This window comes from Periplaneta americana, chromosome 17 (assembly GCF_040183065.1).
Source record: "Periplaneta americana isolate PAMFEO1 chromosome 17, P.americana_PAMFEO1_priV1, whole genome shotgun sequence".
Classification (NCBI taxonomy): domain Eukaryota; kingdom Metazoa; phylum Arthropoda; class Insecta; order Blattodea; family Blattidae; genus Periplaneta; species Periplaneta americana.
This window is the reverse complement of record NC_091133.1, coordinates 17260424-17287745: the sequence shown is the minus strand read 5'-3', so window position 1 is coordinate 17287745 and position 27322 is coordinate 17260424. Positions and strand designations below refer to the sequence as shown.

The 27322-nt window shown below is 36.1% G+C and overlaps 1 protein-coding gene across 1 annotated transcript in view; it reads right to left on the bottom strand.

Annotated features, from left to right (window-relative positions):
* The window catches only part of LOC138692634 (uncharacterized), a 94448-nt gene that overhangs the window by 45625 nt on the left and 21501 nt on the right, over window positions 1-27322 (bottom strand). The window lies entirely within an intron of this gene.

Sequence of the window (27322 nt, the reverse complement as noted above, 5' to 3'; positions counted from 1 at the left end):
AGTATTCATTGAAAAGACACAATATTGTGACATCCACATCGAGACTCGAACACGTGTCCCGCAAGAGTCGCGCGGGAGTCGACACGGACTCCACGGAGCACTGGGGAGCGGCGCACGGCGTGGAGAGGAAAGGAGAAATGGCGGCATGCTGGGCCGCTGGAGAGAGGGGGAAGTAAGCAGCTGGTGACTGAGGGGAGAAATCCAGAGAAGTCTGGATAGGCGTCATCTTCTAGGCATCTGTCGATTGTTCGCGAGATCGTACTTTCCGGAAACTATGGTTTAGTTATAAATACGACACGCGAGTGAACTTGAGCAATTGTTGTTGTAGTCGTTAGACAGCAAGCCAGCCAGTCTTGTGTAGCAGTGAAGCCAGCTTCGAGACCGGAGTTCGACTTGAGTTGTGTCCGTAACTGTGGGAGCCGGAAGTCCTGAGTTTGAGTGCAGTGGACTGCAGTTGGGGGACCTGAGTTCGAAGTTCAGTGGACTGTCTCTGAAGGTCTGGGGTTCGAGATACTGTGAACTCGAGTGACTGAGCTAGAAGAACTAGCCAAGGCAAGCAACTGTGAACGGAGAACTGACAGTTCTGATTTGTAAATAGTGCTTTGTGAACATTAGTTAAGATTAGCAGTACATTGTTGTTCTCAATAATCCAAGTAAATTGTCATTGTCGTCCGTGGAGTGCAATAACGAATACTGTGTTGCTATGTGGAGTGGAAATCCCATTGTTGACGGGAGTGTTTACATTCAATTATAGAAAGTGATTATTGTTGCTTCGAATAAAAGTTACATTGTTGTGTTGGAATAAAAGTTACAATATGAACTTCAAGATCATAAAATTGAGGATATCCAGGCAAGTTTATGGCTAAGTTTGAAGTGAAACCAACATAATTTGCAGCTCAGTTCTTAACTAGTTGGGTAGTCTAGTAGTAGGCCTAGTAAGTGCAATTGACTAATTATTTGTAGTTTTGTTTTTCATTTCAGGAAAGTGTGGTTAATGATGATAGGTAACTTGGAAGCAGAAGAACACCACCTTGTAAGTGAATCCGAATGTGGAGGAACTTACGCAATAGGGAGTTTTATTTTAGTACCATGGCGCATGAAATTGTACCTCGGCCAAATCATAAAAATGTGACACAAGAGGGAAAACTTGAAGTTATTTGCTACAGAATGACACACCCAAAAAAAAAAAAAAAAAAAAAAAAAAAAAAAAAAAAAAAAAAAATGTTGTCTTCCAGAGTTTGAGGACAGAATTGTGATTGATATAGACACGGTTATTAAGAAAGTGCAGATCTCAGGTTATATCTCTGCCAGTCAGTGTCCGTTAAATTTCAAATGGCTTCTCCTATAACGTGGGCATCAGCGTAATGAAAAGCATTACAACTTTCCCCCCATCACCTCACCTCCTCATCGCAAATGTGATGTTGCACAGAGACAGAGATAAAATACGAGATCTGTACCTATCCCCATCCGAGATAACTGTGGTCATTATAAATCTGAATTTTTAATTGGATGTGACAAATTAAATAATTAGCCCCAGGTTGTCATTTTCATTCAGTAAATAAACGTATATATATCATTTGGAGCTTCATTTACATTGGTGGACAAATATGCCCTGTAACTAACATGGCCCATGTTCTGTGACTAACGTGACTTCATTCCAGATTTCCTCCCCTAATATTATAACAAAGAGTAATAAATTAATGAATGATGTCTCATTTTGTTTTGCAATGACAGTACTCTTTGTATTCTTCACCTGACATAATTAGGAACATTAAATCCAGACGTTTGAGATGGGCAGGGCATGTAGCACGTATGGGCGAATCCAGAAATGCATACAGAGTGTTAGTTGGGAGGCCGGAGGAAAAAAGACCTTTAGGGAGGCCGAGACGTAGATGGGAAGATAATATTAAAATGGATTTGAGGGAGGTGGGATATGATGATAGAGAATGGATTAATTTTGCTCAGGATAGGGACCGATAGCGGGCTTATGTGAGGGTGGCAATGAACCTCCGGGTTCCTTAAAAGCCAGTAAGTAAGTAATGACACTACTCTTGCACATTAAGACTGCAATCCCATCCTCCTTATGTCTGCTGTGAATTAGAGGATTGAAAATGATCTTCATAATATGTCAACATTTCTTGGTCCTGTGACTAACACTGCATTGAAGTAATATGAAATTAGTAGCAGATTTTGAGCTGTATAAAACTTAAAAAACAGGACATGAATATATTTACTAGTTTTAGATATATAACATTCTGAATGTCCTGTGACTAACGAAACTCTTATCGTGGAATGACCCTAAACTAATATCCTTCAAAGCTATAAATAAAAATTAAATTTCTTTAAGCCTAAGTAACCAATTTACTCCTATAGAATTGCATTCTATTATCATATAAGATATGAATATAAGACCTCCAATAAATTGTGACACACTAACATTTTCGAAGTAACTAACTATGATCTTTGCAGGATATTTAATTAAATACTTAGTAGTTCATGAAAAAGACATAAGCATTCCTAAATATAAACACAAATTCTTAATGAAAAGGAATAATTAATAATGGAAAAAATATGAAATATTATATGGTGTGACACACGAACATTTTCTTGCCACTTAATTTATTACCAAAATGGAAAATGTTCATATTATTGTGCCAAATGATGTAAAAAGCATTCAGTTGTTTTTCAAGCTACTAAGACACTTGTGTAGTAGGTACATGTAACTGCTAAATCACAAACTTAAAAAAAAAAATAACAGTGCCATTGTATGACTTGAGGCTTTCCCGGCTTTGATATAGAATAACTCTTCTCGGGTTCTCAGCCAGGTGAGTTGGAGATTAGCTAGCCGCCGAAAGCTTGGAAGCTAATCTCCAACTCACCTGGCTGAGAACCCGAGAAGAGTTATTCTATTTCAACAGTGCCATTAACAAATAAAATATTGCAAATATGTTGTGACACACGAATGTGACACATGAACATTTCTGTCATGTTGATTACTAATTGTTTTAAATGTACTATAATGCATCACTTCTTGTGAAAGACACTGTGCCTATAGTTCTTATCTAAAACAACACCTGATTACACTAACATAGTACACTATCAGATATAAAATATCCATGGTTGTTTACAACAATATGTGTGGTGATATCTCCTGTGTAATGTCACGTGATGAATACACCAATATGTCCACTTTTTCTGCTATTTGTAGTACTTTCCCTTCTTGAACATTACAGACACTTTACATTCTTTGCCACCAGCTTTTGTAACTTACCCAGGATATTTTCTTTTACTTTTTTTTTTTTACTTGGTTATTTAATGCTGTGTCAACTACTAGGTTATTTAGCATTGATGAGATTGGTGACAGTGAAATGATATTTGGCGAGATGAAGCCGAGGATTCGCCATAGATTACCTGACATTCGCCTTACGGTTGAAAAAAACTCAACCAGGTAATAAGCCCAGGCACAACTCTGAATCGGCAGGCAAGCGCCTTAGCCTACTAAGCTGCACAGGTAACATATTTGATATTATATGTTACAACACACCAATCTCCTTCTAAGTTACTTTTTTTATTGTTCTATTAGTGCAAAAATCATTAAGTGTTGTTTTGTTCAAAATTTTTGCCTAAGATGTTGTATGTTTCGAAACATTTGATATAACTGCGTAACACTGAGTGCATAGTTGATCATGTTGCCCATTGCTTTTGTAGTAGAGTAGCCCTACTGTAGCATTTATGGTAACTGGGGAAGTTGGATCAGTGATCCAGTGGGCTGATATTACCTCATTTTTTGGCTAACTTAAATTCTTGAAAATATTATCACAAAAATGTTCAAAATATATATTTGTGATATCAATAGAACTAACATAGATTTTATAAAAGGCCCGTCTTTTAGAATTGCTAAATGATACAGTGGGTAAGATGTTATTAATGCAAACAATTTTAAATTCATATAAGAAATTTAGTTACCATTTACCTAATGTACAAATATATACACCACCAATTTATTTATACGTAGACCTAGTATGGTAACTACCTACTTACCATAAATATGTATGTTTGATTTTTTATATGAAATAAATTAACATAACCAATTTTTGTTAAGTTTTTAGTTCATGGAATTTAAAAAATTAAATATTTCTTATCAACTTTAAGCATAAATTAAATGTTTTTAATACGAATTTTAGGCCTACACTCTATATTTTTACAGCAATTGTTGTTTAGTCAACTGTCAGAAGACAGGCTTGAACCTCACATGTGATACCATGAAGCCACCACTTATGATATGAGGCAACAAGCAGGACATAATGGGGTAGGGTGACCAGTTCCTTTTTCCCTTACAACAATATGGAACCATATTTTCAAGAATGTTTAAAAGAAAAAAAAAAAAAAATACACGCACGCACGCGCACTCTCTCTCTCTCTTATCTAAATCAATAATAAGTCTTTGAAATCCTACTGCTAATTATGTTAAAGACTTCCAATAATAACAAAAATTACAACTGGATTTGAGGATAAACACGAAGATAGAATTTTTGTTTGCGTGTCACGTGTTTTTCTTATAGAATTTGTACATAAATCAAAAAGTTGTCCATATAAGAAGTTGATTCTTATGTGATGTGTCTTTTACATTTATGAAACATTAAAAAATGAAACGATTTTGAAGAAATATAAACAATTGTCCATTTGAGCATGACACAGGAACTCTCAACCTTTCTTTGTAATAATTGTAATCAAGCACGAAATAATCATTGTATTATGATTTCTATGTATTATCATTATTAACAAAAGTCAGTACTTCATTATTAATTCAATTTAATATACGGAAGTAATGATTTATTTGCCTTACATGTGCCTTCAAATATGTGATTTCTAATGGATAATTTCGTGCTCTTAAACCAGACTTCTTTATGTTTTTCCTCTCACAATAAGTGTTGTTACACAATCAGCGTTGTCAGTTTCAAAAACTTCGGATCACAACGAAAAAAATGACAGATAACAAGAAGAGATTTGTGAGATTTTTCATGGAATGACTCTATAACCTCATTTTGAATCTTGAAAAAGAGTTCTTTTTCACTGACAACAATTCACCTTTTGGGGTATGTTATCAGTCATAAATCTATAAGACTAGACCCTGACCATCTACAATCTCTCTGAAATTTGCCTGTTCCTAATAATATTGCTCCACTCAGGCATATACTTGGCATGTTTTCTCATTATGCACAATTTATTCCAAAATTTTCTGAGAAAATACAGTGTATAACTAGAAGTACATTCCCTTTGAGTCTGAAGCGACAAAACATTCGAAGACTTGAAATCAGACATTCAAAATGCTGTCTTTTCGAGATCACTTTTTATATCAGAACAACATCATTCATTGGTTGAAAAAGAGACTTACGCTGTAGTAGAGGCTTCGAGAAAGTGGAGACACTATCTCCTTAGCAGGAACTTTCGTCTCATAACAGATCAACAACAACACAGAGGGGTGCAATTGTAGTAATGTCAACAAGAGACGAATGTTTCTGTTGCTGTGAAAGTGTTAGCATAAATAATATTAAAGTCAGAGGAGAGTGTATAACTTTTCATGAATCATTCGAAAATGTTATTCTAAATAAAGGCATATTAAATACAGCTAGGTATTTAATGACAAGACATAGGTCTTTCGATAAGACAAGTAATCAATGTTTTACATGCGGTTTTTACCCTTCTGAGTACAACAAAATATAACAAGTCCGTCATTTTGTCCATTGTCATATAAGTTACATAATTGCTATTAAAATTAGAGTTGTAATATTGGCTAACACCAGCTATCCAAACTCACTTTTACTTTCCCATTATTTACAACTATTCACCCCTTTTTTGGTTCTCACTCTCTCCTAATTCCAGGACCAATATATGTTTTTACTAATACATAATATGTACTATCATCAGAGGCAGTTTTAGCCCAGGGCTGTGGAGGTCCCCCCTCCCCCCGTTTTAATGAAATAGTTATTTTAAAATTGCTTAATTATTGCTGAATAAATTGCTCATTCCTACCCCAGTATCTCCTGGCCTAGTTGCCTCATAAGTAATACCTTGTTGGTATCACTTGTGAGGTTTCAGATCTGTCTTCGAACAGTTGATTAAACAAGAACAAATTGCTCATTTACTTGATATAAAGCAAACTAATAAATTTAATGACTTCTATTTCACATTAATTTTGAAGTTTTATTTATTTCATATATATATTGTTACCTTAACTCCAAAATCTCGTAACTCGCTTGGATGTCGATTTTCACTTTTGCAAGTTTTGAAAGTGTATTCTTAGAGAAAGGTGTGTATTCGTAGTAGCCCAATATTAGCTCTAGTATTTTAAATTAAGCTTCACTACTTTGTCAGTAGATGGATCTGTGGATATACTATAAAAACCGCGCAAAAAAGTGAAAATCGACATCCGACTATCTGAGTGAGTTACGAGGTTTTGAAATTAAGATAACAATATGTTATTTTTAGCACATAGTTTATTCTGTTTAACAAATATAACATGTATAGTATATCCAGTACATGCACATCACAATCAACATTTTTAGATAGTTCTATACAACCAACAATGCTGTCTGCATTCAAAATATGATATGTCTGACAGTGTCGACTGTCAGTTACTCTATCACAGAAAGAATTCGTCGCTTTGCAACAGTTTTCAGTAGCAAATGATTAGTCGCCTTGCTAGTAATATTCTTATATTAGTTGCATTTTACTAAACAATGTAACATTTTGAAGTTTTTTCTAGTGATAAGCACAAGTGCGATTGAAGTGTCTGTGAACCCAGTGAACCGAAATGTATTAAACTCTCCCCCCTCTCCAACTTTGTGCTTAAATGCAAGTTCAAATGTTTCTAATGTAAACAAACCTCTATGTGGTATAAATGCATCGATATCTCCCCAACCCAGTGATGTAAAGGTGAGTGCAAATGTTTCTAATATAGACAAAACATTTAATATCAGTGCATCGATCTACAATGGTCCATGCAAACTATGTGAGTCAGTTTACAAACAAATGTTATTGTATAATAACAGAAGTTTTAATAGTAAATGATTTGATAAGTATAAATTCATTGAACACTCTGAGCAGAAATATGCAGTTTTCTGTTTTCCTTACTGCCATTTCATTCAATCTGAACATGTTTTCACTAAATCTGGATTTTACAATTGGGGTGGGGGGGAGGAGAAAAACTTGCAAAGCATGTTGATAGTGAATGTCATAAATCTTCAATAACAAAATGCAACAGTTTTCTGGAAAGTGAACGAAGCAGCACAGTGATTTCAAAGGTAAGTAAGAAACACAAAGATGACATGCTATACTATAAAGCAAATGTAAGAATATTATGGAATGAATAAATCTATCTATCTACATATTGTGTAACTGCTCAGTTGTGGCAACAGTGGCCCGGATCACGTTACTTTGTACTCTGCAAGACATTGGGCTTATAGGTCATCATCAAACTGTTTCGGATGACAATAATGACAGATAATAATAAAGCGAATTTTGTTGAAATTTTACAATTTGTTAGCCCTCGCAACTCAGCTGCTCTAGAATTTCATGCTACTTATCTGGAGTCTTTTTGACCCCAAGAATATTTGTTGTTAATAATTATTAGAGATGGTAGATTTTCGCAGTCATGATAAATGCGGAAAGTTTTCAAATGCTATGTAATTGTGCCTTACAGAGGGAATTTCACATCTTACGGTGGTTTTCTAATCCGCGATAAAATGCATAACTGAGTATAAAATGTGAATAAGTGCGAAATTATAATTTCATTATTTTTTTTATTTTGCATGCACTTTGGCAGCCTTTAAATTTTTCTTGCACTTGGACATCCTTTGCTTTCTGTTCCAATCTGCCCCTCCCTCCCTTCCAGTTTTAAGCATCTAGAACCGCCACTGACTATCATGCCCCAGAGTTGCTAAATTTGTTTCACAAAAACGTTTGAAACATAAAAAGCCATACCATTTACATATTATACAGATGGATATAGCTAATCTCACATATGCTGAAAAATGTCTACTCAAGTTTCCCTGTGAATACCAAATATTTCTGTGACCATCTGTGCACTCAGTTTCAGTTTCAACATGTAAACATGGTCCCCTGCTTGAAGGTTTTACAGTCATAGCCAGTTTACCACATTTCATACAAAATAAATAGGGATATGAGGTATCCCCACATTGCAAAGAACATTTTATTTTTCACTCTTTCACTTCGTGAAACACCACTTTCCATTTCTGCTTCAGTTCCACCACTGTCACTGTCCGACAATGTGAAAGATTTATGCTAGATTGTTGCTATTTCATTATAGTTCTCACTTTCAATTTGAAAATTTGTATATTTTTCACATCCCATTTCATACTGTAGATAGATTTCTGACAAACCAGTATAAAGTTGTTATCTTCGTTGTCTGATTCTTCTTCCTGGTATTCATCTGGCTGAATGTCTTTTACGAAATTTTTGTAATGAACTTCATGATACTGAAAATTGGTACTTACTTCCGTTTTTTCTTTCTTTTTTTAGATAAGCACCATCTTCTTTCTTTCTTTTCAATGTCGAATCTAAAAATAATTGTTTCTGTCCCCTTCAATGCACAGAAGTAATCACATTCTTTTCTAAAATGCTACGTTTTTTAGTTTGGAGTAAATTTAATTTTAGGAGGCAGGATTGTTCATAGTTTTCGGTGAAATGTACAGAGCATACTTGTACATATTTGCTTGGTATGAAGTCTTTGCGATTAATCTTATTCAGCCATTCATTATACCATTCCAGAAATGTATGAAACTTATATTACTTTTTTGACAATGTTCAGTATGATTAGTAACACCAAAAACACTACAAATTGTCACAATTATTGCAACAATGGGTACAAACACAGCATGATGAAGGAAATAAGTGAATAGTACTGCAATGATGCAATCTAACTGCACTTGTGGTGGGGGCTCAACTGACATCACCATGACTGTGAAACGAAACTTCATGAGAGGATTTCAAGAGAATGAATCGACCTTATTTGGATTTTCTTTGCAGTTTTTGTGAGAGAATAATCTCTTCAATTATAAAAATATGAAATGTAACCGGACTGAATCTTTAACCCATTTATGCCCAGGTGGGTCGTTTTCGACCCATTGATTAAAATTATTTTCCACGCGAATTAGTCTAGGCAACACAACGTATCTACTTTTCTTAGATGCACAAAGGTACAATGCACTTGTGGAACACGTGGGAAACCAACAGACCACGTCATTATTGCGCGGGAACTTGCCGAATAAATATGACGCAACTAGCGTCTGCCTTGGAGAAGAAAAAGTGAGTAAAAACTCTGTTCAATCCGTGAATTATATTAACAATCAGTGTTTCCTGCCAAGAAGATTCAGGAGAATATGTATCTTGTATGTTTTTGTCAATATTTACGCTAGTTGCTGTACAGTAGGGCTTAGAATTTAGTGGTGTGGGTCGATAACGACCCACTAGGCACTTATTCGAGGATTAGCTTTCACATAGCTTTTCATTATGAAATCATTTTGTTATCTTATTATTTTCCTTTGAGCGATGTTTTTACGAACAACTACCTCAATAGAAGTTTGTGTAAGAATTAGGAGTGCTTTTGGGAATGATAATTCTGATAGCACTTCTCAGAATATCTCAGGCTTATTACCGCTTTCGTTTACAACATTGTTTTATTTGTGTAATGTTATATTTCACTGCTTGGGATGCACTTTGGATAGTCTTTGACGAACTAAGTAGTTCATAATTCTCGGCACTAGCGGCATCTATGGGAGCCGGGTGTGAATAACAATCAGAATGACCCTGTTTTGTCTTTTTAGTATCTTCATGAGAGTTCCCTACTGGCCCCATCTGAAAACTGAGATCCTTCATTACAGTTTCCATAATCACAATTATTCCCTCTTTTCAGACTCACTGGTCTCACAGTAATCTAAATTCTATAATAACTGGAGAGATCTGATTCTTCCGAAATCCCAAAATATGGGGCAGATATATTCATTGGCCTGCCTGAGGATAACGGATGCTGATTCTGGAGATGAAGATTGCAAGGACTCCAACCGAGCTCAACTACAAGCCACAGCAGAGTTAGTGACAGAGCTACCAGACATTGTTCAGCCTTATAATGAGGAAGTGGCATCGATATTAGAAAATATTCAGATCTTATCAGCAATGAAATTGAGAATTCCCCACCACCGACACGTAGAATAAAGCGAGAAAGAAATAAAGGTGAGCATCACGTCTATCACTAGCCCCTTTACAAGAAGAGGAAATCAAAGTTCGTCTGCCTTATGTTTTCCGTAAATATAATTGCAATATGAGTGGAGTACATACTTCTGACCTATGTGGAAAAAATGGCACATACCATTACTTTCGTTGTTTTTAGATGTGTAGTCAGTCATATGGAAAGTCTTTGGATGCCTAAAATATGATACTTCTCCAAAGAGTGGATGACGAGTTCGTTCCTTCGATACCATCAAAGAACACCGGAGTGGAGGAAGGATCACTGTGGGCACTAAACCCAACAACAAAGACTCCGATACAAGAGTTGTGGCAATGTAAAAGCATGTCAGAGATGCACCATACCATGAGTACAACTAAGGACTTATGTCATGTATTTTTAGTAGGTTATTTTACGACGCTGTACCAATATCTCATGTTATTTATTGTCTGAATGAGATGAAGGTGATAATGCCGGTGAAAAGTGTCCGAGGTCCAGCACCGATAGTTACCCAGCATTTGCTCATATTGGGTTGAGGGAAAAGCCCGGAAAAAACCTCAACCAGGTAACTTGCTCCGACCGGGATTCGAACCCGGGCAACCTGGTTTCGCGGCCAGACGCGCTAACCGTTACTCCACAGGTGTGGACCTTATGTCATGTACCATAATTTATTGTGTTTCAAATTATTTATTTCTTCCAGTACAAGGTTTCCTTTCAGATTTGTGAATGTAAAATACATGTGAATGTGAATGTAGCTCTCAGGAAAATTATAATTACTATTCAATAAATATTTTTAAAAAATCGTATGCGTTTTTAATATGGTAATGATTTCTTTATACATTACTTTTAAATTTAACAAGTTGCATACTACGCAAAAGCATAAATAAAACAAGAAATCATCAAAACATTATAATGAACAAATTCTCGAGGAAGTGCCTAGTGGGTCGTTATCGACCCACCCCATAAATTTTTACCGAAGTAACAAAATCACTATTTTCATAGTTCCTCATGCTTACAACGTCCCTCTGACTCATTTAATATGATATGTGAAACAAAAATTAAAAAAAAAAATAATCTGGGCATAAATGGGTTAAATAGAATTGCCACTTCATTACTTCTAACAAAAGTGGATCTCTGAAACAGGACACAACAGTATCTAAAAAATTATTGCAGTACACATATCAAATCCAAATTGCATTAGTATTTTTAATAAATCTCACTGCTAGTAGGGCCTCCTTTAAAAGAAAAATATCCTGAGAATTCTTACAATAAACTTAACTAAATCAGTATATCAAAGGTTGATCCACTGTTATATTTACAATAAATACTGATCTTAGAAAAAAACAATTCAATAACCAACATTACATGAATTACATTAAATATTTTTTAGACAGCCACTTCTAAAATAGATCTTTCAATGCTTTGGAAACATTAAAAAAACTTACTATCATATAATAGGCCTACAAAAAGTATTTTTAACACTAGTGAACAAAGTACTTTTAACAATGACTTTCAACTCTTTCCGTCAATTGTCAATTTTGTCTCAACAGTCATACGGCAGCAAATGCAATCAAAGCAGTTCAAACAACTGCAGGTCTAATTTAAAAAATAATATTAGATGCCACCCAGATTTGAAGTGGGTACCTCTTGATATAGAGTCCAATGCTCTACCATTGAGCTATGATGTTAAAAGTTTTGCTGTTACAGTCAACACAGTGAAGAAGTCATGAAAACTGTCTCTACACCAGCACGAATAAATGACTGTCTAAAAAATTGTAAGATAAGCCCATTAAAAATTGGGCTTGCTTCACTCAGACTATGGCCTCGTTTCAAAAAACATCCCTACAAAATAAAATGTTATTTTTAACACTTGTATCATAAATAAATATTGTCTTACAGCATCAAATTCTGTCTAGAATGTATATATAATACAGAACTGTTTGCAACCTAAGACACGGATGACAACCACAATAAAATACCAGAACTTTCTAAATTATAACGAGTTTTTAATAAAAAAATTATGATTAATCCACAGCATTCTTTCTCGAGTAATAAGGCACGAATGATACATCTCTTATTGAAACAATCAAAATTTTTCCTTTACTCATGGCTTCAATACTGTGAAGGGATTCTTCTCTCTAAATTATGGATTAATTATTCGTTTAATGACATATGTGAGCAAAGGATTTCCGCAATTAGTTGAATGGTTATACCCCTCTTCACCAGAAAGTAAGATTTTTCATTTTGAAACAATCTGCAGTGAGGTGGTATCCACTGAATAGCTATTCTATTGTTATGGCTTCAATTTCTCCTTTAAAATTTGCACAATAGGGTCTAAAGTTTGGCTAAAATTGAAGAGATTACTATGAACTCCTAAGCCTACTTTATATAGAGTGGCGTGCGGGAATGGGAGATTTTGAATCAATTAGTTCAAACTTATACTTGAAGTCAGTAAGATTGTAATACCACAATACTATTCTTTAGGTAATGCCATTTCAGTTGCCATGAGGCAGTGGACGGAAGAGCATTGTAAATCTGTAGTAAAAACAATGATTGTTGTGAATCTGCACGATAATTTCGGCATCATGATCTGATTCTGTGAATCCACACTGTAAAGACATGGGTTGAAAAATTTGAATCAACAGGTTTTACCCTGAGCAAGAAGCATCTAGGACCAAGCAGTCAGTGTCACTATCCAGCAGAGTGCACAGCTTTCTGCACTGCGACAAGCTGCTATTAGGTTTGCCTAACTGCACTGTGGCCAGAATATTGGCTTCAGATCTGAAATTGCATCCATACAAGCTTCAGGTCATCCAAAAATTTCAAGCCGGCAATGCCAACGGATGAATAACTTTTGCCAAACCATTTTTTGCAAAATGTGAGGAACATCAATATTCATTGCTGCATTACGACAGCTCTTTGAAGAGCATCTCATGCTGAAGAACAGCAACATGGACTAGCCCGCACGATCATCTGACCTTTCAGTGTGCGGTTTTTGGAAAGATTTTTAAAGGATCTGGGTATGCTAGTCGTCCTCACATCCTAAATGAACTAATGACTAGGATTCGTGACAACATTGCATCGATCAACCGAAATTCTCGTCATGCAGCTTCATAATTATCATTGTTTTTACTGCGAATTCACAATGTTCTTCTGTCCACTGTCTCATGGCAATTGAAACAGCAATTCCTAAGGAAGAGTATAGCAGTATCAGAGTCTCACCAACTTTGAGTATGGCTTTGCATTAATTGATTCAAAATCTATCATTCCCGCGTGCCACCCTGTGCAAAAGAAGAAATAACAACACTTACATATTTATAGCAAAATTATTTAAAACATTTATTTAGATTAAAAAGTTGTAAAAACATATGTTTTTATGTGAAATAGAAATTCATACATAAACTTATGACTTACTGTTCCGAATTTTAATCTGAGTTGCAGTCATTTATTGCAGAAAAAATATTAATTTACATAAATATTCATTTCCAGTGATCACGACTGACAAAAGTAAAGAAATGGAGAGAAAACTTGAAGTATATCATTTGCTGTTCCAATGATATGATATATGAACTGCCTAGACATGCAGAAGACTACTTCTGTCTCACAAAGATTGCGAGATTCTCAAAGAAAAAGTCTTCTGCCCTGAACTCTTTTCCTGTTCATCCTTCAGTAGACATTTTTCTTCTCAGCCAGTGACCCAGCCCTTTCCTTTACCTCTTCCCGATCAATTTCAGCATCATTCTTTCTTCATCCACTCTTTCAAACACAGCTTCATTTCTTATTCTGTCTGTCCATTTCACATGCTCCATTCTTCTCCAAATCAAGATTTCAAATGTTTCTAGTCACTTCTTTTCACTTTGTAGTAATATACATGTTTCTCCCCATATAATGCCACACTCCACACAAAGCAATTCACTGGTCTCTTCCTTAGTTCTTTTTCCAGAGGTCCGCAAAAAATGCTCCTTTTTCTATTAAAAGCTTCCTTTTTTATTGCTATCCTCCTTTTGACTTCCTGGCAGCTGCTCATGTTACTATATGTAGTACTATATATAGTATTTGAAGCTGTCCACTTGCTCTACTGCTTCATTTCATATTCGCATATTTATCTTCTTTATATTTCTTCTGACAACCATGGTCGTCATCTTGTTTGCATTTACCTTCATCCATACTGCTCACAGCTGTCGTGTAGCTCCAGTAGCATGTCCCTTAGTGTCATCTCCTCTTCTGCTAATAACGCCATATCGTCAGCAAATCTTTTGCACTTTATTCTTCTTCCTCCTACTATCACTCCTCCCAAATTCTGAAAAGAGTTTTTCACTAAATCCTCCAAGTAGATGTTGATCAGAGTAGATGATAAAGGACATCCTTGTCGTATTCCTCTCCCTATTTCACTTCCTTCTGGCATTTCTTCTCCTATCCTGACTTCGATTCATTTCATATAAAGATTACTGAACAGCCTCCTCTTTTTTCAATCCACACCTATTTTCTTCAGGATTCCCATCAGTTTGTTCCAATCTACTCTGTCAAATGCCTTTTCTAGGTTCATAAATACTATATACAATTCTTTACTCTTCTCGAGGTATCTTTCGCCAATTATTCGTAGTAGTCCAATTGCATCTCTCACACCTTTTCCCTTCCTGAAGTCAAACTGCTCTTCTTCCAGCTGTCCTTCCATCTTAAAATATAAACGTCAATTCGGTATTTGCAGGAGAATCTTCGCCAAGTGTGATATCAGGCTGATAGTCCTGAACTTGTTACATCTCTTGGCATTATTTTTCCTCGGTATTAGCAGTAACACCACAGTCTAGTATATACAGTCGCAAAGCTCAATACATAGTAAATATGCAAACATTAGGTAGTTGCTCACCACTAGGATCACTAATATCGCCTCATTACAGGCAATGCAAAATAGTACCGTCACAGTCTATTGTTTCTAGCACCCTCAAAACTCAAGCATCGTGACTGTATATAGTAGACTGTGGTAACACTGTCTCAGTAAAATCTTCAGGTCATTCGCCTTTCCCATATATTTCATTGCATAATGATAGAATTTTCTTCTTGTCTTCACCCAAGCATTTCACTAATTCAACATATGATAAGAAACAATAGTAACTATAAGTGGTTAAATGCTTTTTGTAAAATTCTGCATGTAATCTATATTTATTTTAATGGCAATATGGAGCATCAAAGCTATTTAATTTGACCTTTCCTTTTTTTAACACATCACTTTTTTGACCATATCATTCACTTTTGCAACAAATTCATCATTCACAACAGACAGTCAGCCACTTTGTTCATCATGGATGTTAGTGTGTCCATCTCGGAATTCATGACACCAATGTCAAACAATACTGTCGCTCATAATGTTCCCGTACACTGCAGTAATCTCACAATGAATTGCAGTTACCATTAATTATTTTGCCCACAGAAACCGTATTACTGCACGAACTCACACTTGGCAGGAGCTTCAATTACTGCACACATTTTAAATGCCTGTCTTGGTGAGTGAAACAGTCGAATGCAACCTCACAATGACACTGCCAGGAGTGTACTGAACTAAGATAATACAAAGCACAACAAAGACAATGCTGCTACCGCCACTCCTGCACATGACAGACAAGAGTAGAACTAACTAACTTTTCGAATCGCTTTCGTATCATCATCATCAATAGCTATCAGGGTTTAGGCGATTTGGCCTGTTCCGTCTCAGGTGAAAAGCTGGTCTCTCCATCGCTTCTTCGGGCGTCCACGATCTCGGTATCCAAGGGGTCTATAATTTAATAATCTCCTGGGTAGTCTATCATTTGGCATCCGTAGAACATGCTCATGCCAGTTCTCTGATACTTGTGGATTGTCTCTGTAATGGCTGCGATATTTAGTTCTTGTCGGATGTCTTCATTATATTTGTGGTCATAGAGAGTGTAGCCTGCTAGCGGTCTTAGTAATCTCAGCTGCTTCTATTCTTTTCAGTTGACTAGTTGTTAGAGTCCAAGTTTCTGATCCATATAGCAAAGTTGGAATGGCCATTGTTTTGTAGAATTTCAAAATTGTGTCTTGCCGGACCTTCTTAAACAGTGTATTTCTAATTGTTCTTAGCAGCTGTTGAAATTTGGCTAATTTATTATCTATATCTCGAGAATGAATATTTGGAGAGATTACAGCCAAGGTAAGTAAAAGCATTTACTTGCTCTACTCCAGAGTTATTGATAATTATTTTAGTTCTTATAGAATTTTTACCAATAAAGGCCATGGTTTTTGTTTTGTGTATAGAAATTTCTAAATTGTACTCTTTTGTTTTTTGATATAACCTATGAATTGCCATTTGTAAGTTGTCTTCGGTGTTAGCTAATATAATTACATCATCTGCGTAGAGCAGAGTGTTAAGGGGTTTATTATCGCTTTCGTATAATTGTTTATATTATTTTTACTTTGTAACCATAACAAATAAAGCAAGTAAATTTTCATGAATATTAGATTTATTGCTTTCAGATATTCTGTTGTATTTTATACAGGCCAATTATTATTAGATTATTGCTTTCAGATATTCTGTTGTATTTTATACAGGGCAATTACAAATTATTCATCAGGTTTTAAATCAAATATTTGCGAAAACTAATGATGCAATATGTTTGTGCTAATCATGAATCGAAAGAAAAACTATGAAAGTTCACTCTTCCACTGTTGTAACTCTGATGCGTGTAGACAGTTGGCAGCACAAGCATAGTTTTCAAAATGGTGTCTATACAACAGAAAGTGTTCGCAGTTTTGGAATATGAGAAGTCACTGCATACAGTGTGCATTCTGGAGACAATATCCTGGAACTTCACTGCCAGATCACCAAAGCATTCAATTACACTGTCAATTTAAGGCAACTGATACTGTGAATGCCAACAGTCTGAGATGGCTAGGACATCTGTATAGGTCTGAGGACAATAACCCTTGTAAAAAGATCACCTTTACTGATCCACTTTATCTAACAAGAAGAGTGGAAAGACCAGCAATAAGATGGTTAGATGACGTAGAAAAATAATAATAATAATAATAATAATAATAATAATGATTTATTTAACCTGGCAGAGTTAAGGCCATACGGCCTTCTCTAACACTCAACCAGGAGTAAAGACTGCGTTACAAAAACACTACAAATTTACAAGAAAAGTCTCAAGTAAGCCACTGGAAAAGGGAAGCACAGAACAGAGCTAAATGGAGGAAAATCATTGGGATGGTCTTGCCCTAAGAAGGCTGTTGAACTTGGAAAGAAAGAAGACGGTACCATGAGTAAAGATAAAAGCAGTGGATGCCAAGTGATTCTAATCAAACAGTGGAGCAAGTAAGGGTGAGTTTCATTCACAGCCCTCAGAAATCAACATACTGCGCCAGTCGGGAACTTGATATTCTGCAACCAAATGTATGGAAAATTTTACGAACCCGCTTGCAAATGAAACTGTAATGCATACAGTTACTGCAAAAGCTAAAACTGGAAGACCTCGTCAAATGATGCTTTTGTGGATCTTCTAATGTTTAGTGACAAGGCCGCTCCATTGACACACTGAGTTTAGTGACAAGGCAGCTCCACTGACACACTGAAGTGCATCACTATCTGAAAACAGAACTCCCTTGCCACTGGATTGGGCAATATGCTGAAGATGATTTAGCATTGTTACAATGGCTTCCCAGATCCCCTGACCTAACGGTCTGCGATTTTTTTCTCTGAAAGTGTGTAAAAAATATAGTGTATGTGCCACCACTACCAGCAACTTTGGTTGAGCTCAAGGATCGCATTACAAATGCATTTACGACCATTATCAGAGATATGGTACTGCGTATGGGACAAACTTCAATATTGCATCGATGTGTATCATGTAACAAGAGGAAGCCACACTGAATACTTGTAAAGGTGTGTCCGAAACTTGAACGGTTTCTGTTTATTTTGATGTATCACACATTATTCTAAGTGCTATATTTTTCTTTATGTAGCTTCTTAAAACCTGATGAATCATATGTATTGCCATATATTACTGCAGAAATTGCATATGACTGAATGTTAAAAAACCCTGAATGAATAATATGAAAGTGTAAATGCACTCAGTAGAAAATTCATGAAATTATTATTTTAAGAACACTATATAAATTACACAAGTACTTAATAAATATTTCTCGAAAAGTATAATAATGAAATATAAGTTGTGCGAAAAATTTCAGCTGTAACTGCTAATTCCAACAGGAAAATAAAACTAACACTAATTACACAAAAACGAGCAACTTCAGTCCCTCTATTCAGTTTATGGGCCTGGATTTATTGATTTCGAAAAATTGCAGTGAATACAAAATACAGAAACAGAAAACGTGTGGCAAAATTCGAAATTTTCTCGGGCTTCCAGCCAGGTCATGTGTTGGTGATCCACAGACGTTTCGAGGATGTTCATCTTCCTCATCTTCAGGGATAAATGATATCTAGGGATACCCAGCTCCTTAATTTATAGTGCCAGAGGGAGGGGGCAGCCGAGGAGCTGTGCGCCGATTGGCTCTTATTGGTGCAGACCACGGTGCGAAAGCAGCTGACGTGTCGTCTTGCTTTGTGCTTTTCGGCTGATTGACCGCGGGTCTCACGATGGGCTCGGCAGACGAGTTCTTATGTGTCCTCCGCTGGTGATGGCCCGTCGTCTGAGCGTTGAAATTTAATAGCCGGTGCCCACGCCGCACTTAGTTGGAGACCCGAGTCCCGATTCAGGTTACCGCGTTCCGCCGCTATGGCCAAGGTTTCCTTTACTCTTCTATCCCAGTAGCCCAAACACTTCACCAGGACCTCGGTGTTATTAAAATTAGCCCTATGGCTTTTTTCAATACAGTGTTCAGCCAATTACTCCTAACAGAGCAAGACACAAGAAGCAGCAGCAGCAGCAGCCCATCACGGACTCACAAGAAGTGGAAAAACCGGTCATAGCCTGTCTATCATTCACAGGGAGGCTGTAGGGAAAGATAAGCAGACTGCTCTACAAGCATGGAATAAAAACAATCCAAAAACCTCCGCCGAAAATTAGGAGTAAGGTCAGATCAGTAAAAGACGATCTAGGCCTCAGAGTACCAGGGATCTACCGCATTCCGTGTGAATGTGAGGATGCTTACATTGGATAGACGGGACGCACAATAACTACGCGTCTTTCGGAACATCAAAGAAGCATCAGATTAATACAGCCCGAAAAATCCGGATTGGCTGAACACTGTATTGAAAAAAGCCATAGGGCTAATTTTAATAACACCGAGGTCCTGGCAAAGTGTTCGGGCTACTGGGATAGAAGAGTAAAGGAAACCTTGGCCATAGCGGTGGAACGCGGTAACCTGAATCGGGACTCTGGTCTCCAACTAAGCGTGGCGTGGGCACCGGCTATTAAATTTCTCAACGCCCAGACGACGGGCCATCACCAGCAGAGGACACATAAGAACTCGTCCGCCGAGCCCATCGTGAGCACAAAGCAAGACGACACGTCTGCCGCATTCGCACCGCAGTCCGCACCAATAAGAGCCAATCAGCGCACAGCTCCTCGGCTGCCCCCTCATTCTGGCACTATAAATTAAGGAGCTGGGTACCCCTAGATATCATTTCACCCTGAAGATGAGGAAGATGAACATCCTCGAAACGTCAGTGGATCACCAACTCATGACCTGGCTGGAAGCCCAAGAAAATTTCGAATTATCACGTCGCCAGGAAAGCTTCAGTAGTGTGGCAAAATGTATATCTGTTTTTGTCCACTAATAGTTTTCCAGATCAAAATGTGAAGTGTTCTCAGACGAGAGAATATAATTTATCACAATCTGATAACTACATAATTATGTTACAGAATTATGCCAATTCTACTCCATAGCAATAGAAGCCATGTAGTAGCGTAGTTCATAAAGCAACAGATTGTAGACTGAAAAGAAATGGATCCATTCCTGCGTGATGACATGATTTTTCACGTCAATTTAACTCCTAGAATCACTCCAGGGTACGCTCACCAGATGAAAATAATGAAAAGCAGAACTTTTATCTGAAAAAGCAGACTTTTCCACAGAACAGCAGGACATGATAACGTTATATTTTCAATATTTTATATAAAAAGTTAAATTGTTAGTCTTATGCCCACGTGCATCAAAGTCAGTTAGTGTAGCCATCGGTTAAAATTGTCACCTAACCCCTGATTAAGCATTTTTACGGTGGATCAACCTCGGTTACGATTTAAATAGGAGGTTAACCACAGTAATCTCTAACCAGCCAAATTCGAGCGGTTAAAGGAGATAACCAGCGATTAGTAGAGCAAGTAAAGGAAAATGGCGGCCAGAGCCACAGGTGATTATTTCGAAGACGATTATTATTGTACAGTACTTGAATTACTTGGATAGAGCGTGAGCGTGAAGGTTCTTTAGTGGAAAGAGAGAATTCTTACGAGGAATTGGATGACAGAAAATTTCAGGAGGGATTTCGTTTATCAAAATCTACAAATGGATCACTTGAAATAACACAAGAACAGCCATTTTTCTCCTATGAATCGACTGTTTATATTACGATTCTATGTAATTGTTATTTTCTGTATTTTAAGAAGGAATGCTCGAATATCTCTTTCTCTATGTCACTGGCTGAACAAAGAACGGTTATGGATGGATCTTAGGATAATGCACAATTCCCTGGTGTAAATGGGGTCCAAGATTGTACACACATTCCTAACTAATCTTCTGCATCCTTTTCCTTTATTTTTTTATATAATATATTTAAATCTAGTAATTAAGTCTATCGATAGTTCAGCTTCACATTGGGATATATTCATTTTTGCATTCAATTTTCCGTTTTGTACGATTTTAACCTAACAGTACTGAAAAACAAATAAATGCAACTCGCAAATATAACAGCGCCTAAAGGCAAACAAATGCAACGCGAAAATGTACGACACGTTCATTTCGATGTAGAACGTAGTGAGCGCAGTCGTTTTTAGACGTTGACTATTATCTTTGCAGTGGTATGGATGCTTTCCTTTAGTCATTTTGTAGAAACAATGTACCATAATAGATTTTACTCTGGTTAAATGAGGTGTCAGCTAGCCATGTTTTAGTAATCGGTGATTATGAACGGTGCACAGAAATTACATTTTAACCACTGTTACTGTTTAACAGTCGTTCCGTAATCTATGATTACTGCATTTTTAACCGATGTTGATGCACTTCGCCATTAGTACACAATAAAATTGATTTACTGTTAATAATCATGTAATGCCTTGTTTAAATTCCTGATTATTGGTAGGGCCTACTTCTCTGGTGACTCAATTTGTTTGAACAAGGAATGTCATTAGTCACTCAGTAAATACTTGTGGAAAACAATACATGACAGATGTCTTAAATTAAAATTTACAGACGTAATTGTTCTAACAGACTTCATACATAGACAGTTTCTTTCTCCACTGAGAAATGACGAGAGAGAAAAGACAATGTCTGATTTTATAGAATGCCTGACTAGACACAGACGTTGCCTATGCTATAGTTATACAAAGCCTCTGTATCGTCATCTGCGAGCCATTACAGTCGTAGTAGTTCCAACTCTGCAGCTAGTCGTCAGTGAATTACACCATTATTTACACCGAATTTACATTGGTTGTACAGGGGAATTGGCGCATTAATTGTGATATTGGTTTAGATAAAGCTTGTGAAAAGTGTTTTTGTGTGTACATTGACTTTTTTTTTGGTAATATAAAGCAATATAGTTGTGATTTATAAAAGGTAACCATATATGATAGGACAGTTTTATTCAGGGTGCGAATTAAGATTTCTGATGAGGGGGGATGAGAATATCATACATAAAATTATTATTGTTGTTATTATTATTATTATTATTATTATTATTATTATTGCTGTTGTTGACATCACTGTGGTGAATTGTAAACATTGGAAGTAAGAATAGTAAAGTACCGGTAATGAATAAACTCACCTCTGTATCACGACTGGATCACACTTTGAAAAATAGCTGACTTGAATGAGTTAAATATATCCATGAGCAGGCTTAAGATAAGATGTGTAATTCCTAAGTTATTGATTGTTGTCAGCTTCCAGGTGATGACAAAACATCAATATTACAGTATTTTCTTTGCTTACTTTATGCTTTATAAAGTATATTCGTATTAAAATAATTATATTTCGTAAGGGATAGAAGTTATCCCTGATAGGAATGTTAATATGATACCTATTATTGGAGAAAAATTCGTTCCAGCACTAGGAATCGAATCCAGGACCTCTCAGCTTTCCACGCTGAGTGCTCTTTCCACCTGAGCTATGCTGAGACTCAATTCATGGTGCCGGCCGAACTCGCTTCCTTTGTATCATCAATGGCCTAGTACCTGCATTTTAGACATGCAACATTTTCACGAAAAAGAAAAATCTCACGAATCTCTGCTTGTTACATGTAATGATCCTAATTTTTTAAATCTGACAACACTGATTGTAACAACACTTATGTGGGAGAAAAAGCATAAAAGTCTGTGGTTTAAGAGAGCAAAATTTTCTATTAGAAATGACATATTTGAATGCACATTTAAGGCAAAAATTCAATTAATAATGAAGTGCTGACCTTTGTTAATAATTATAATGCATAAAAACCGTAATACAATGATTATTTTGTGTTTGATTACAATTATTACAAAGAAAGATTGAGAGTTCGTGTGTCACACTCAAATGGACATTTGCTTATATTTCTTCAAAACCATTTCATTTTTTAATGTTTCATAAATGGAAAAGTGAGGCACATCACATAACAATCAACTTCTTATATAGACAACATTCTAATTTATGTACACATGCTACAAGAAAACACATGAAACACGTAACACAATGATTGTGACGCATGAACAAAGATGTTATGTTCGTGTGTCACTGAAGTTTATCCTCAAATGGAGTTCCAATTTTTGTTGTTATTGGGAGTCTTTACACCTAAACATAATTAGCAGTGGGATTTCAAATATTTATTGTTGATTTAGATATTTGTGTGTGCACACACGCACCTGTGCGTTTTTTTTTAATGTACATATACTGTACCCTAAACATTCTTGAAATACGTGTTCCATAAATGTTGTAAGGGGGAAAGGAACTGGCCACCCTCCCCCTTTATCTCTTGGCCTAGTTGCCTTATAAGTGGTGACTTCTTAGTATCACTTGTGAGGTTCAGACTTGTCTTCGGACAGCTGACTAAACAACGGTTGTTGTAAAAATATAGTGTATATGCCTAAAATTTGTATAAAACATTTAATGTATGCCTAAAGTTTGTATAAAATATTTATTAATTTTTTTTTAATTCCTTGAACTAAAAACTTATAAAAATTGGTTATGTTATTTCATATAAAAAAACAAGCTTATACATATTTATGGTAAGTAGGTAGCTACTATACTAGGCCTATGTATAAATAAATTATTGATGTATATATTTGCACATTAGGTACATGGTACTAAATTTCTGATATGAATTTAAAATTATCTTATTTAATAACATTAATTAACTTACACAAGTTATTATTTAGCAATTCTAAAATTTATGTTAGTTGTCCTATTGATTGGCTATAATAAATATTTCGGAATATGTATTTTAATATCTTTTGCGTGTTATGTACCTGGTTAACTAGTTTCAGCCTGTTATGGACCATCTTCAAAACTGGTTGATGCTGGTATTGGCGCCTTTTGAACACCCCCCCTCCCCAGGAAACACAAAAGGCGCCAAGACCAGCACCAACCAGTTCTGAAGATGGCCCATAACAGGCTGAAACTAGTTAACCAGATACTGTAATATTTAACATGTGAAAGATATATAATACATATTCTGAAGTGATATAATGTTAAAAGTTGTGCAATCAAGATGTATAATAAATATTTATACATTGTGAACATTTTTGAGATATTATTTTCAAGAATTTAAGTTAGATCAATTTAGTTTGAGTTAGTACAAAAAATGAGATAATATAAGCCCACTGGATCAATGATCCAACTTCCCCAGTTACCATAAATGATGCAGTAGGCCTATTCTACTACAAAAGCAATGGGCAACATGATCAACTATGCACTCAGTGTTACGCAGTTATATATAATGTTTCGAAACATACAACATCTTAGGCAAAAATTTTGAACAAAGCAAACAATGATTTTTGCAGTAATATAACAATAAAGAAAGTAACTGCCTGGAAGGGATGGTGCAACCGCACATTTTAAGAATAAGTGTATGATGGCAACCATATCGAAAAATAATTATCCAGATGCCATCTATTATGATTCATGGAACTTCTTTGAATCTTATCATGGCAAAAAAGCATATGATAGCAATGAAGCAACAATCAAGAGATATGTCTGGCAACATATCTTAAATGGAAAAAGTGTTGTGAACACCAAAAAGATTTTTTTATGTCATAAAAGAATCTAATATCAATATGAAATATATTTTTGTACACAAAAACTACATTAATCTCACTGAAGACAGAAAGTTCTTTCAAAAGATTGTACCTATTAATGGAATAAACATGCTCAATGCATTCACGAATTGGGGCATCTTGTGGTAGGTGTCTTTAGAAACACTTGAGATCATTCACCACAACATGTTTTATCATTCATTGAAACAAATCAGCCAACAGTAAGGAATGTAGCACATTCCAGTATCACGAAAGATCAATTGAAGGTAGGAGGAGATTGGTGTGCTGTAATCTATGATGACATCAAATATGCTACTGGTGCAGTTCAGTTGGCTAAGGCACTTGCCTGCTGATCCAAAGTTCTGCTGGTATGTGAGTTCAATTCCAGCTTGGGCTGATTACCTCGTTGGGTTTTTCCGAGGTTTTCCCAACCGTAAGACGAATGTCTGGTAATCTATGGCGAATCCTCGACCTTATCTCGCCAATTGCCATTTCTCTATTACCAATCCCTTCGAGACTAAATAACCTAGTAGTTGATACAGCATCGTTAAATAATTAAAAAAAAAAAAAAAAGACCTCAAATCACCAGAGGAAGTTACAAAAGCTAGTGGTGACGAAGAATTTGAAGTGTCTGTGATGTTCAAGAAAGGGAAGTACTACACATGGCAGAAAAAGTAGATAGCCTATATTGGTGTATTCGTCACATATTACACAGGAGATATCATCACATATGGTTGTAAACAACGGTGGATATTTTAAATCTGAAAGTGTATTTTATTGTAATCAAGTGTTTTGTACAAGGTGCAGCAGAGGAATCTGACGATTTTCAAATGGAAATAACTCCATAGTTATGTCTATTAGAACAAATCTATTAATGCCAATAAAGCTGGCTATGTATGCTATTTTGTTGACACACATTTAGATTGTCTTAAAGATTATATTCTTCAAATGGTGTCTGTATGTCTCTCTCTATGAACTCGTCAAGTCTTTCCCTGAAGTTGCAAGTCGCTATTTCAAACATTTTGCAATCAATAATTGCGATTTCCTGGGCAATGGCAATCTTCAGGTCCTCAGTTTTTGGGGCCTGTTTACATACACTTTGGACTTCAGGTAAACCCACAGAAAGTAGTCGCAGACGGCAAAATCAGGTGAATGGGGAGGTCAAGGAATGTCTCCATGCTGAGAAATTATGTGCCCTGGAAACATGCAGCGCAGAACTGTCAATGAATTTTCTGCCGTATGAGCTGTGGCACCATCTTGCTGAAACCGTACAATTTGTCTATCAATCCCACATAGAAGCCTATGCAGTTCTTATTGAAGAAATGTCCTCAGCATTTCAACGTAGCGTTCATTATTCACTATCACAGTGTTCCTGTTCTCCCCCCAAAAAAATACTGATCTTAAAAAAGACGCACTATCTAGACACAGCACACCAAACTATAACCTTTGCACAGTGAAGCCGACGCTCCTGTAGTTCATTAGGATTTTCGGGGGCCCAGTATCTAAAGTCCTGCTTATTAACATAACCATTTAAATGGAAATGTGCCTTGTCACTCATGAACATAACTTCGTCAGCTAAAATTTCCACCATTCTCTCGGCGAATGTCCTGCTTTGGACATAGTCTCCCTCATTCAAATGCTGAACAATAAGTTTATATGGATAAAACTTAAGGTCTGAATGCAATATTCAGTGCACAGAACGTTCTAAAAGTTGCAGTGCTATAGCCTGCTGTCCAGCTGTTCGATGTGGACTCCTCGTAACAGCCACTCTTACTTGCTCAATGTTATCTGGCATTCGTACACTTCGAAGGTGTCCTGGTGGTTTCTTCATGCAAGCTGATGCTGATAATCAAAAATTTTTTACCCATCTCAATATGGTATTGCGAGCAGGAACGGCTCCATGGCGGCCAACATTAAATTGGAGATGAAAGGCACGCTGGATTTTCACAACTGAATCACCATTCTTGAAAAATGTCTCGATAATGAAAGCACAATGCTTCAAGCTCCATACGTCCATGATTACACAAAATGGCATCAAAAATGCTAACAAACGACGGTCAATCGATATCCATAACCCCTCGTGTTGCTTAGTAAATGGCTTTCTAAAACTGTCCAATTCCTTTGCCGCACCTTGTATAATAAGAACTGTAGGCACAGTGCATAAGTCTTTAAAGTGCATTTAAAACAATTAGTAATCAACTTGACAGAAATGTTCATGTGTCACAACATAATTTGCAATATTTTATTTGTTAGTGGCACTATTATTTTTTTTTTATTTGTGATTTAGCAGTTACATGTACTACACAAGTGTCTTAATTGTTTGGAGAACAAGTGAATGCATTTAAGTCATTTGGCACAATAATATGTACATTTTCCATTTTGGTAATAAATTAAGTGGCAAGAAAATGTTCGTGTGTCACACTATATGTTATTTCATATTTTTTACATTATTAATTATTTCTTTTCATTAAGCATTTGTGTTTATATTTTGGAATGCTTATGTTAAAAGACAATGACGTCAATAGAACCAATTCTGAGATCAATTATAGCAGCACTGCAGAGGCCTTCAATACTATAGCGTAGGCAATGACACAGGACATACACCTGAAAAGCAGGATTAGTCCTGCAAAATCTAGATGTTTGGTAACTCTACTCTGGGGTGCATTTTGTT